The sequence below is a fragment of the Candoia aspera genome, chromosome 1 (assembly GCF_035149785.1).
Source record: "Candoia aspera isolate rCanAsp1 chromosome 1, rCanAsp1.hap2, whole genome shotgun sequence".
NCBI lineage: Eukaryota > Metazoa > Chordata > Lepidosauria > Squamata > Boidae > Candoia > Candoia aspera.
In genome coordinates this window covers 225,522,160-225,535,708 of record NC_086153.1, presented here as the reverse complement: position 1 = coordinate 225,535,708, position 13,549 = coordinate 225,522,160, and the positions used below count along the sequence as shown (strand labels likewise).

At 41.1% G+C, this 13,549-nt stretch overlaps 1 protein-coding gene across 2 annotated transcripts in view; it reads left to right on the top strand.

Moving 5' to 3' along the window:
- The first annotated feature begins 1,942 nt into the window (after positions 1-1,942).
- Positions 1,943-13,549, top strand: part of TNS1 (tensin 1) — a 249,366-nt gene continuing 237,759 nt past the window's right edge. The window contains exon 1 of one of the 2 annotated variants that reach the window (XM_063288856.1): positions 1,943-2,042. The gene's annotated coding sequence lies outside the window, so the exon portion shown is untranslated. The remainder of the gene's footprint in view (positions 2,043-13,549) is intronic. The other variant, XM_063288857.1, reaches the window with a different exon arrangement.

Genomic DNA, 13,549 nt, shown 5'->3' with positions numbered 1-13,549 from the left:
TCCATTGAATTAGAGTGGGGCATCTTTCTTACACTTCCTCTGTTTCCTGGGTTTAAAGCATGCTTTTGTTTTTTTAACTGTTTCTGCATACTTTCGTCAGGGTCATTTCTGGGGCTCTGCAAAGCTGAGGCAACTCCATAGGTACTTCAGTTTTGATTCCAGAGTGGCACTCGCTCTCTCATAACTAGGCCTACAGGATGAAAGGCTGGAGGACTCAAATCTTCTCCCAGAATCCTCTAGGTCTACATATCCTGGGCCTGCCTTCTTATCTTGGGAAAGCAGCACAGTAGTTCCTGCTACCATGACCTGTCTTCCAGGGGATGCCTCACTGATTGTCTTCTCCTAACCCTGATGTACGAGAGAGATGGGGCCCTCATGATCTGTAGTGCCTTACTGGCAATGAAGAGGTTAAAATTGAGGAACCCCCCCCCCCTGTAATGTGACTCACTGGCCATGTAGTGTAAACATGTGTGACTAGAGGTTTCAGCTCTTCCTTCCCCTGTACAAAATCAAAAGTTTGTTATTATTTTTTAAGAGAAACTATACAAATCCTTTTAAACTTTAGATACCCTGAATGCAAGCCTTTGATGTTTAAGGAGGTAGATGCACCTTGATTATGAAAAAAGGAAGAAAATTCAATCAACAATATAGTGCTCTGAGTAGGTCACAATATGGTGCTGATCTGCTACAAATAGGATCTCTCTGATCCAATTATTATTACAAAAATATTTTAAAAAGTAAAATACTGTAACTGTGGAAACATGCTTGATGTATGATTCAAAGCTGTCATGAAACACAACAAAAGACTGTCTGAGTAACATAATAACTAAGTTAGTACAGAGTTATAAGTAATGCTGGACTTAAGCATTCTGCAGCAAAATAAATTAGTATTTTGTTTTTGCCTAAAATTTTACTTATTTCTTTATCCCTGGACCTTCCCCAGCCTCTTGGGATAATTCTAACCATTTATCAGAGCTGCTGGGGAGATGGTATACCCCCTACTTTTCCCAACTCAGGCACAGCAACTGGCTAGAGTTCTGCTTCTCGTTTTAAAAGAAAACGCTTTTTCCCCTATGAGAGGGAGGGGCTGGAGGGGGGCCATGAGAGAAAATGTGTATTCGAATTCTGACGTTGTCTCACATTTAGACTGGCAGGGAGGCTGCTGTGCTTTGAATGCAGGCTGGCTACTCACCAAAGTATGTGTCTCAGCAGTTTTGATTCCAGTACGGTACCCATCTTTTTTTGGAACACTTATTTATTAGTTGCATGTCATGTGCAAATCAATTCAAATACAGCAGATGGATAGGATGGACTCTTAGCAATGATACCCCAAGTTTAACTTTGTGGGATCTACTTTTTTAAAACCAGAAACCTGGGACCTAGTGTGGTATAGTGATTAAAGAATTACACTGGGACCTCTATACAAATCCACTGTTAGCTGTGGAAAGTCAGCGGGTGAGTTTTGGGCCAAGCATGCTCTTTCAGCCAAGCCTACCTCATGGGGCTGTTTTAGTGAGGATAAAATGATCCTAAGGTAAGTCCTCTGCCTCTTGGAGGAAAGGCAGGCTATAAATGTAATAAATAAATAATAATCCCCCAAAGTGAAATCACATGGGAAACAGTGGCTGAACAAGACAGAGTTGAAAATGAGGAACAGAGTGTGTCTAAGTCCTGGCTTAGTCCAGGAGTTTGCTTTTAGAATCAGAATGGAAGGCCACACATATATCCTTTGACAGGTAAACCTGTCCCCACCCCTGCCCCACTGCTTTTTCAGTTTTATCAACTTGGGAGTTGCTAATCTGCTGGGAACCAACTGGAGATTTGCCTACTCCTTTCCTGCTTCTGGCTTAATTTTTAATCCATTTCTTGATTTAAAGATGAAGTGAGTTTTTGCTTTTTTTCTGACAATTGTATCTCTTTCCTGCAGCCTCAGGACCTTGAAGCATCCACATCTCACACTTTCAAAGTGAAGAGTTTCAAGAAAGTAAAGCCATGTGGGATATGTCGTCAGGCGATTACCCGGGAAGGTAGTACCTGCCGAGGTGAGTGATGGCAGTTATGGGAGGGCAAAGTTCGAGCTTCCACACCTAATAGTTATAACTAGTTTGCTGTTAGAGAACAGATCATTGAATTGTACTGGCCAAAATCATGTGAGTCAGTGTTAGTCCTCCACCATCAGACAAATAGTCCCAGCATGGAAATAAGGAAAAATGGCTCCATTTCCAGTTGTAGATTAATATAATCAGAGGCTGCTAGTGATGATGACTAAATGTTTCTGAAAACCAGTTGCTGGAGAGTATGCGTGCAAGAGCTTACATTTGAGCCTACATGCCACTTGTGGGCTTCTTATGGGCATTTGTTCAGACATCGTGTGAACAGAATGGTGGCTTAATTGGCCTTTGATGTGATCCAGAGCAGGACTTTTCTCTTGTCCTTCTGTTTTCAGCCACATGTTCTAGAGATCCAGCAGGTAACTATGTAAGGCTGCTCGCTCCATGGTGAGTTTCTAAAAATATAGCATCATGCATATAATGTGGGACTCTGTTTCTCTTCTGTCTTCAGCCATGCAGTGAAAGTGATTTTGTTTTGCTTTCCTATGTGGGGAAGCACGTTGATTGATGTCAGCCCTACAAGGTAGAGCAGACTAAGAAACCAGTGCCATCTAGGTCAGGACTACTTCTATCGTAACAGCTATAGTAACAGAACCTTGCAGGTCTGAAAGTGTTTTTCCCCTCCCTCTCTTTATCTTCATGAGAATTAGGGAGGGGCTTGTCTGAGATGTTTTCTCAAGTTATGTTCTTGGCCTAGACTCAAGCCCTGCTTATCAGACTGTTGCCTTGGTATTGGCTCTTCCTCCTGTCCTTCAAGGCCCTTCCCTATGCCCTCTTTGTATAAGCAAGAAAAGAGCATGGTAAAATTCACTGATTGCATTCATCACAGACAGTTGACCGAATCAGCCGCTCCCCCAGAGTAAAGGCTTATCCTCATGCATCAGGGCTACACAATAATTAATTCCAGCTCCAAGGATGACCATTGTTAACATCCTTCTCCCATCCATTCAGTACAAAAAAGACTGGGAAGCTATCATGTCATTTTTTAAAAAGCATAGAATGGGAGAATAATTCATGGTAAGCTCACTGGAGAAGCTCTACTGTGGACAGAATTGTGAGTGGAGACTCTTACTCGCCTCTTTCTTCTAGTTTTCCACCCCCACTGCATGGCAACAGGGAAATGTAAAAAGAACACAGAGCCAGAATTCCTGGAACACCCTGTTTTTCCAAGGCCATCAAAGGTATAATCTCTGTCCCACCAATTGGACAAGAAGGTTAACCCTCCATCAACTCTGATTGAGGAGAGTTAGTTTAGCCCTAAACTCCCTCTAATAGCCCTTCTAACCAGGTTTACCAATTTGCACAACATGCCAGTTCCCCAACTTGGTTAAATGTTTCACAGACATGGGCTTCTTTGTGGTTAAATGCTATAGGTTACTTATGTGATAAGTTACAGTGGTAACTGACTCTGAATAATCATCTGTATCCACAGAAGGTCATTCTTAGGCAACAGGGAGCAGAGGTAAACCAATCCATTTCCTGTTTTCTTGCAATGATACTGAGATATCTTCTTATGCTGTCCAAGTAGAAGTTCAGGATATTTCTATGTAGGACTTCTGTGGAAGTTCAAAAGCACGTTTGGACTTGCCCAGTCTTGTGATTCTGTGTCCAAAAGCTGAGTTGATCTGTTGAAATAATAGCAGAACCCTTAAAAAAAGAAAAGAAAAAAAACTAGCACTGCTGTTCTGCAGAAGTTGGGGGAGTCTGTTCCCCATTGGCAGAATAGAACTTGGAGAGGGGGTCTGTTCTTCATTGGCATAAACTCTCAGCTTACTGCGCCTCCATGACACTTCCACCATTCATGGCTTGCTTCCTCTTGTCCTGTTCCAGCTCCTTTCCTTCACTTCACTAAGGTTCTCCATGTATTGAGGGCAGTTAATATAGTTCACAATCAAGACAATTGTAGGGCAGCTTCACAAAGCATTTGAGGAACTGTGGATTGAAATAATAGAAGACATTTCCAGAAGTAGCCATGTAATCCTTTTACAGCAAATGATGACAAGGAATCTTGTAGCCTCTTAGAGATTTACCGATTAATTAATAAAGATAATTTCATGGCTCTCAGTCTAAGAAAGTGAATTGTGGTCCATAGATATTTCTATGATCAGTACGTTAGTTTTCAAGATGCCGTAAGACTCTTCATTCTATCAGTTTTGCAGCTGGCCACAAGATGCCACTATTTCCACATTTTTATTTTTACTTTGTACAGTAGTGCTGGTGAATGAAATTGAATTATTGCTGATGAATTGGCTAACAGCTTCAGCAGAAAAAGTGCCTAAAGGGGTACAATGATGAATTTTTAAACATTTTGTTCTGGCTTTCTGTTCCTTGCCAGGAAGATCTGGACATTATCAGTGTGGTGAATAATTCACTCAAATTAGTTGGCATAATCAGAAATATGGATAGACTTGCAACTGATTCTCTAATGCAGTGTGCCCCATTTTGGTTCCTTCAGAAATGTTGGATTTCATGTCCCACCATTCATAGCTGATTGCAAGGATAGCATGATGGGACAGTGGATGACATATTTTTCAAAACCTGATCCTGCATTGCTTTTTATCAGATCATTTATCTGCTTTTCATCAGATCAGGAACCATAGGAATGAATCAGATGTACATCTAGAATTGAAAAAGCAAAATCTGTCTAACTGCATGTCACCTCTATCAATTAATGCAAGTTTATCCAATCCATTTTGCCGGAATTTTTAATTGAACTACAGTTATATGCCCCAATCTGTACCTTGCTGAATGCTGTGGTGCAATTTGCAACTTTAAAATATATAGAATTGTACATTTTTCTGCAAATTTTTATAAAGTCACAAACTAATGTAGGAATGGGACAGAACAAACTTAAAACTGGAGAAATGAGAACTGAGCACAAGAGAACTTGACTGATTTGCCCATCTGTACAATCAGCAGCAAAAAACTCAAAAAGTATCAGTACTATGAAGCACAATCATCGAAAACCAAGTGCAACATAATCTCCAGACATGCAGCCAGCTTATTTGGCAAGACATGTGATGTGACTCAGAGTTAGTCTCTTTGTGAATATAATGCAAAAGTTTAAAATGGAAAATGTACTACTAAATGATCATAAAATGAGGGAAGTGGTAGTGAAAGATCCAACATGCTAGAAGCACATGGTAGAAATTACAAATGAAGATAAACACCACCAAATGGATTTCTACATGTGGTGAGTGTAACATCTAGACCAAACTTGGAAATCTCTGAAGTAGAAGGGATAAAATCTTTAGTAGCTTGTAAAAATGTGATTCACATATAACACAGTCACATGAAGTATTTATTTGTATAGGTGTTGCTTATCATTGCCGTCTTGTTTAAAGATGCCTACTTTTGTTGCTAGACCAGACTTGCATAACATTCCCCCCCCCCCAGCAATCTGTAGACTGAGAAGATGCTGAACTTTTTGCATGGCACTAGTGTTGGTTTCTAGGTTGAGTTGTGGGTGATTCAAAGTGTGGTCATGCAAAAATATTACAGAAATGAAGAAGAAGCATGTGTTTCTGCAGCTCTAATCAAACACTGAAGATGACATAGTTCTCATACACCATGAATTCCAGACTTTCTATTTCTACTATTATTTGTAATGTCTAAACCTGAACTTGTATGAATTCTACCCCCCACCCCTTCTAATTATGGAGAAATGGTTGTCACTGTCTTGTGAACAAAATGTGACTTCTGGATATTTTATCTCTAGATTCAGAAAAGTGAAGAAAAGCAAAATTACATATTAAAAAAAGCAGCTGCTGTAGGCATATAAACCACCAAAAAAACCAGCAATCTAGTGACCTCCTGATGTTTTGAGCATTTCCATGTTACCTGGAGCTGATGGGAGCTGAAGTGTAAAGCATCTGGGAGGTTCCAATTTGCCTACTCTTGTGCTAAAGAGTGATGAAGAATTGGCTTTCCTCCTTCATCTCACAGAGAGAGGGAAAGAGTTGGTTTGGAAGAGGATGTGGTACTGAAAGCTATAAGCAGAGGACTCCGTTTTCTGAAGCTGTTTTCTCATTAATGATTTTTAGTGTTTTAGAACAATATCCAGCCATCACTAAACCAACCTGACACTACTGAAGACGGGCTTTAGAACACTGATAATAGTTGGGTTACTCTATGAATTACTAGTGAGGAAACAGACTTAGTCTCAAACGTGGATAGTCCCTGATTGCTCATGAAGTGTAGCAGTGGAAAGCAAGAGACTGTAAAGAAGGCAAAATGTGTTAGTTGCAGTCACTGCTTGGTTGTTGAAAAGACAAGAAGTGGCATAGTTGCCACCCTGCAGACAACATGAACTTTTTGTTATAGAGTTGACCACCATTCTGAAATTGTGGAGGATAACAACTTTTTGGTAATAGGTGGGCAGGAGATTAGGTACAATTGGATAATTCTGCTGCAAAAAGGTATGTTTGAATTAAATTAGGGGTTTCCTGCTATCAGGAAAAATGTCCGTCCATTTTCAGATATTTGGTTATTAAGTACAATCTATCAAGCTAGGGCTGTGCACTGACTAGGACAGTTATTTAGACTGTGATTTGCAATAGCCTGATTGGCTATAATGGATGGCAGATTTCATGAGACATTACGAAACAACATGTTCACACACATATATAGTCATGTTTACATTTCCAGTGACAATAATGGGAGGGCAAGATGATGGATTTGTGGTTTGAGTTGAATAAAGTTTTCTGAATAAGAAGCTGAATGCAGTATATATTTGTAATCTGTATTCTCCTTGTGAAAAAAAATCTAATAAATTTCACAGGTAATTCACAATCATTCAAAAATATGAAAATTAGAGGCCTCTTTCCAAGAGTCCTTGGAAGAAGCATCATATAAGTTACCTTAAATAAATACATACCTGATATAAAAAGAACTAAACAAAAATTAGGCAAGCTTTTTGAATGTAACACTATTTATTTTCATATAAAAAAACTCCAACTTATTCTTTGGAATGCTACCAGCTAAAGTTTTTAATGGCCTTTTCAGAACTTTGAACCAATCTAGAATAGGGTTTTAGCCAGTACTGCTTAATAATTGCCATGGATATTATGCACATCTTTACACTTTTTAACATTTCATTGTTCTGTTTTCAACCTTGTTCAAGAACAAATATGTGATATACCCTAGTTTGAATTTGAGCTTGCATACAAACCAGGGTGGTTATATCCCTGCCAAACTTCCTAAATGTCTATCATTTTAGTGAAAGTTCATTTATCCTTGGCCTGCAAACTGCAGATGGGTGGGAAGTCAGAAAGAGAGACAATTTTCTACTGTGAAATAGATTTATGTGTGTTTGTAGAAGACATACAACATCCTGCGATCAGCTGAGATTTCCTGTTGCACTACACACAGCAAGATAGATGTACATGTTATTTTTTTAGCATGCAGTCAACTTGTGGGACACATGGGACTTCTACTGTGGATGTACTAAAATTGTGTGCATGTGAGAAATTGAGTGTGAATGGGCCGAGGATATAGAATGAGCCTGAGGTCAGTTTGTATCATATTCTCATTCTTGAGTGTCATTTCAAAGCAAACAGCAGAATATTCAAGATCTGGCAACATTCTTAGAAAAGAGCTGAGGGTATGAATTAACCTACTGTGTTTCGTCAACCATATGCCTGTCTCGTTTCATGGACCTTCCAAATAAACATCATTTCCAGCACATACTCTAATTTGTTTAGGATGTCATTGCCTGTTTGAAATGCTAATGGAGTAAATGCTTGTAATGAACAGTTCTCCTCTGTCTGCTCTGGTTTTAAACTAGATGTGAGCCCTCCACCCCCAGTCTTCCTAGTAAAATTTATTCTCTTAGCCTTCATTTGCTTATCTAAGAAACTTCATAAAATTCCAAACACAGAGTTTGATTCTTGGTAACAACTCATGTTCTGTATTGGAGACTTATTCCTTGTCCTATCTCTGATTCTACTGCTGTGTAAACTAGATCCAGGTAAAAACATTGTGCACATAGTGCATCATTTAAAACATTGACCTGATAAAAATTGACCAGTGAGTAAGGTTTATAACTGACTGACCTTAATAGATGGGACTGCAACTTTATTTAGGGCATGGTCTTGCCATATTCAGATTTTTTTTTTTATCGTATGGCATAGCAGTTCAGTGTTCATGCTGGTTTTTTTTTCTTGCTGGGAAATCCTTGTGAGGTCCAGCAGCCAGAAGTGTAGACTATTTAGCTGTGACAAGTCACGTTGCCCAGGATGCACCACTAAGAGGCTAGTCTACATTGCACTGAGTTGGGCTGAGAGTGTGACTGGTCCAAGATCACCCAGCCAGCTTTCATTCCTAAGGCGGGACTAGAACTCACAGACTCCTGGTTTCTAGCCCAGAATCTTAACCACTAGACCAAACTGGCTCTTCATATTCAGATTGTATGCAAAGGGACAACTCTGTTACTTTGCACACTTTCTAAATGGCCTGAGTGATGACATGCAAAACAAGGGGGCCCAATGCACTTGTGCAGCTGGATTAAGAAAATAATTTAAGAACAGAATCAGAGTTCTGCTAGTCATACCAAATGTCTATCAAATCTAGTACCATATCTGTCACAAAAATCTCTAAGAAAAAAGCCATTTTGGTGTGATGGTTAAGGCATTAGGCTAGAAAAGTTCTAGTTCTGCCTTAGCCATGAAGCCAGCTGAGTGAACTGAGCCAGTTGTTCTCTTTCAGCCCTAGGAAAGAGGCAAGAATAAACCACTTTTGAAAAATGCAGGGGCTAGTCCAGGCAGCCACCAGGAGTCAACACTCATTTGAAGGCACCCCCCCCCCCACACACACACAATCTATAAGAAAGGACCCAAGAACAATCATCTACAGTTGTCCTCCTAGAGGTATGCTGCCTCCCTTTTGTGAAATAGTACAACGCTATGATGAATCATAGCCATTGAAAGCCTTATCCTCTATGAGTCTGTTGAATCCCCCTTTAAAGATCTCTCTGTTAGTGGCCATCATCATATCTTGTAGCAATGAGATGAATGTACAATGACAGTGAGCCAGCCTTTCCAGCTGTTGTTGTTGTTGTTGTTGTTGTACTCGTTCAGTTGCTTCCAACTCTTGGACCAGCCCACGCCAGAGCTTCCTCTTGGTCGTCACCACCCCCATCTCCTCCAAGGACAAGTCCATCACCTCTAGAATATCATCCATCCGTCTTGCCCTTGGTCGTCCCCTCTTCCTTTTGCCTTCCACTTTCCCTAGCATTAGCATCTTTTCCAGGGTGTCCTGTCTTCTCATTATGTGGCCAAAGTTTTGCCTTTAATATCATTCCCTCAAGTGAGCAGTCTGGCTTTATTTCCTGGAGGATGGACTGGTTTGATCTTCTTGCAGTCCAAGGCACTCTCAGAATTTTCCTCCAACACCACAGTTCAAAAGCATCGATCTTCCTTCTCTCAGCCTTCCTTATGGCCCAGCTCTCGCAGCCATATGTTACTACGGGGAACACCATTGCTTTAACTATGCGGACCTTTGTTGTCAGTGTAATGTCTCTGCTCTTAACTATTTTATCAAGATTTGTCATTGCTCTCCTCCCAAGGATTAAGCGTCTTCTGATTTCCTGGCTGCAGTCAGCATCTGCAGTAATCTTTGTGCGTAGAAATACAAAGTCTTTCACTGCCTCTACGTTTTCTCCCTCTATTTGCCAGTTATCAATCAAGCTGGTTGCCATAATCTTGGTTTTTTTGAGGTTTAACTGCAAGCCAGCTTTTGCACTTTCTTCTTTCACCTTCATCGTAAGGCTCCTCAGTTCCTCTTCGCTTTCAGCCATCAAAGTGGTATCATCTGCATATCTGAGATTGTTAATGTTTCTTCCAGTGATTTTAACCCCAGCCTTGGATTCATCAAGCCTACCAAGTCTCATGATGTGTTCTGTGTACAAGTTGAATAGGTAGGGTGAGAGTATACAGCTCTGCCGTACTCCTTTCCCAATCTTAAACCAGTCTGTTGTTCTGTGGTCTGTTCTTACCATTGTTACTTGGCCATTATACAGATTCTTCAGGAGGCAGACAAGATGACTTGGTATCCCCATACCACTAAGAACTTGCCACAATTTGTTATGGTCCACACAATCAAAGACTTTACAATAGTCAATAAAACAGAAATAGATGTTTTTCTGAAACTCCCTGGCTTTTTCCTTTATCCAGCGGATATTGGCAATTTGGTCCCTAATTCTTCTGCCTTTTCTAAAACCAGCTTGTACATCTGGCAATTCTCGCTCCATGAATTGCTGAAGTCTACCTTGCAGGATCTTGAGCATTACCTTACTGGCATGTGAAGTGAGTGCCACTGTTCGATAGTTTGAACATTCTTTAGTGTTTCCCTTTTTTGGTATGGGGATATAAGTTGATTTTTTCCAATCTGATGGCCATTCTTGTATTTTTCAAATTTGCTGGCATATGGCATGCATTACCTTGACAGCATCATCTTGCAAGATTTTGAACAGTTCAGCTGGGATGCCGTCATCTCCTGCTGCCTTGTTATTAGCACTGCTTCTTAAGGCCCACTCAACCTCACTCTTCAGGATGTCTGGCTCTAGTTCACTGACCACACCATCAAAGCTATCCCCGATATTGTTATCCTTCCTATACAGGTCTTCTGTATATTCTTGCCACCTTTTCTTGATCTCTTCTTCTTCTGTTAGGTCCTTGCCATCTTTGTTTTTGATCATACCCATTTTTGCCTGGAATTTACCTCCGATGTTTCTAATTTTCTGGAAGAGGTCTCTTGTCCTTCCTATTCTATTGTCTTCTTCCACTTCCGCGCATTGCTTGTTTAAAAATCATTCCTTATCTCTTCTGGCTAACCTCTGGAATTTTGCATTTAATTGGGCATATCTCCCCCTATCACTGTTGCCTTTTGCTTTCCTTCTTTCTTGGGCTACTTCTAGTGTCTCGCAGACAGCCATTTTGCCTTCTTGGTTTTCTCTTTCTTTGGGATGTATTTTGTTGCCGCCTCCTGAACAATGTTGCGAACGTCTGTGGGTTAGCTAGGCTATACTGGTGTAAAATTTAGCAAGGTATAGTCTCAACCCCTCTGGAGGGCATTAAATTGGGGAAGGCTGCAATAAACAGCCTCCCAATCAGGCTCATTATCAGCACAATGGATGTGTAAATAGCCCTTAAATTATCTCTGTAGGGGGCAAAACAAGTAGCAGGTTTTAATTTAGTAACCCACCCACAAGACCAGTATCCAGGACAGGGAGTAGAAACTTAGCCAAACATTGCCTTTTGTGTGCCCTGTTTTCATGCTAGGTAGGTCTCTCAGCTGGAATTGACTGCATATCACTACTGGAAGGCTGGTGACTGGGAAGTATTCTCCCATGTAAATCTTGTCTTAGCAAAGCTAAGCTGAAGGTTACTAAAGGGATAGGGAGGTCACTACCTTCCTATCTTGCATGTGACTCAAATAACACACGTGTGGCGGAAGGAATGGGATGGCCCACTGTAGGCCCAGCCGCTCATGCTGTCATTCTGACGCAGCTGATACAGATCAGGTGGAAGTCACTGGGCAGCCAATATGTTCTGCCAAGTTCTTTTTATCAGACCTGGTCAGGTGCACAGCTCTGTTTCCGATGTCTCAGACAAGGGAGGAAATGCTTATTGAGGCTCCAACAATGCCCGCTTCCTATGTTCCCTTAGGCAGGAAACAACCACAGAGGCAGAGAATGCCTAAAGGCTGATTAAGCCACCAATCTCTGCTTGGAAATCTAGATTGATTAAAGGTTCTCTGCAAGCTAGTGCGCTTCTACTCTATGGTACTTGCACGTCTTAATCCTGCTGAAACCTGGGCAGTCCCTGTAACATTGAAGCCGGAAGCACAAAATAAATCATTTGAATAGTTTAGGTAAAGATGAGGAAGGGGTCTGATCCCTTCCTCCCAGCCCTTGCACCTTGTTTGGTACAGAATGGGCAGCAGACTTTTTGTTGCTGTTCTCACTGCGTTTGCATATGTTGTCTAATTATGCAGATCAAAGCTTTGGTGGCCTATGGATAGTCATACCATCACGCAAGGATTCCATCAGGGCTGCAACCTAATATTGTGGAGATCTCTAGATGAACATGAGTACTAGCAAGCTTTTACCTCCTAGTGATGGAGGTGGAGATAAACCTCATGGGATTCTACGGCTTCAGAAGGGCAGGGAAGGTAGAATGCTGTCTGGAGGATGCAGGTGTTGGTAGAGAAGGAGGATCTTCTCTCAGTCAGAAGAACTGGACCTTTGAGTGGAATCTCTAAAAGCAGGATCCCAGCAGGAAAAGAGGAGATCTGCTCCAACTTTAGTTAACTCCCTAGAAGCAGGCAAACTGAAACTATTCAGTCTGATTCCATGCCCATCATTCATAATAAGAAGAGAGTCATTTCCATCTTTCTTTTACCCTTCCTTACATTCTCGGAGCCTATTTGCAACTAATCATGGCACAAACATGCCCTGGCAACATCTTTTCTTGCCGTATACCCATTATATTGTCTTTATTTCATCCTTTATTTCATGAATGAAATGGGTGAAGCTGTCCTTACGTGTACCAGTGATAAAGTAGTATTTTCTCTCTTACTCAATTTCCATCCAGTGTTAGCCTCAAAGTGTGTAACATTTGTAGACTTTGTCATCCGTTACCTGGAAGAGTATTCTGGTGACTGGAAATGACTGGGAACAGACACAATAGAGGCAGGTTAGGGGTCAGCAGTAGAGGCAGCAAATTTCATGCTGGGGTAGTTTTCTTTAACTTCAAGATGAGCAAAGATCACTATAACTCAGTAATATGCAAATGCTTCCAAATTTTACACTGGATTGCTCAGAAACCACAGTTTTGGTTTCATGCTGACCTGTTTTGGATTCCTAGCCTTACAAACCAGTTTTGTTATTCCCTTTCCTCTCCTTTCTTGCCTTTCTACTAGTGTTCTTCTGAGATGTTTTCCCCAACTTCCCAGTCTAGCCAATGCTGCTGGAATACCAGGTACCCCCAGTATTTGGAATCCCTGTCCAAGGTAACCCTGCTTAGCTTCTGAGATCAGCCAGTGTTACGGAGAATCCTGATGAAGGGGAGGGGGGCCCTCTCCAGGGGGAAAAGCGCATGTGCAGTACTGAATCTCTTCGGTTTCCAGTCAAGAGGACCAGAAGAGAACCACCTTAGCTTTCTGGGGTTTTATGGTAGGAGTTGTTGGTGCCTTTTCAGTTTAGCAGGGTTTTGTCTTATAGAGTAGAACAATAAACACTAGAGGTAAATCTTCTAACCTCAGCATGGTTCTTCACTCTATATCCAGACAACCAGGGTCAGTGAGGTGCTACCATCTTATGAAGATACTTCCTTGATCTGTTCAGTACTGAGGAACTGTGACCCTTCAGGTGTGGCTGAAATATTCCCAGGATCCACCTGCATTTATTGGCTAAAGCTGCTGAAATTGTAGTTCAGCAA